Source organism: Calidris pugnax, unplaced genomic scaffold, assembly GCF_001431845.1.
Source record: "Calidris pugnax isolate Ruff unplaced genomic scaffold, ASM143184v1 scaffold703, whole genome shotgun sequence".
NCBI lineage: Eukaryota > Metazoa > Chordata > Aves > Charadriiformes > Scolopacidae > Calidris > Calidris pugnax.
The window spans coordinates 14320-14571 of NW_015091383.1; positions in this window are offsets into that span (position 1 = coordinate 14320).

Here is a 252-nt window from a genome sequence, read left to right on the forward strand (position 1 = left end):
GCCCGTTTGGGGGGGAAAAATGTCTGATTTGAGGGAGAAAAGTGTCCAGTTTGGGGGACAAAAACGTCCAATTTGGGGGAGAGAAATGTCTGATTTGGGGGAGAGAAACGTCCAGTTTGGGGGAGAGAAAAGTGTCCGATTTGGGGGAGAAAAACGTCCCGTTTGGGGGAGAAAACCGTCCCGTTTGGGGGAGAAAACCGTCCCGTTTGGGGGAGAAAAACGTCCCGTTTGGGGGAGAAAAAACGACCGGTT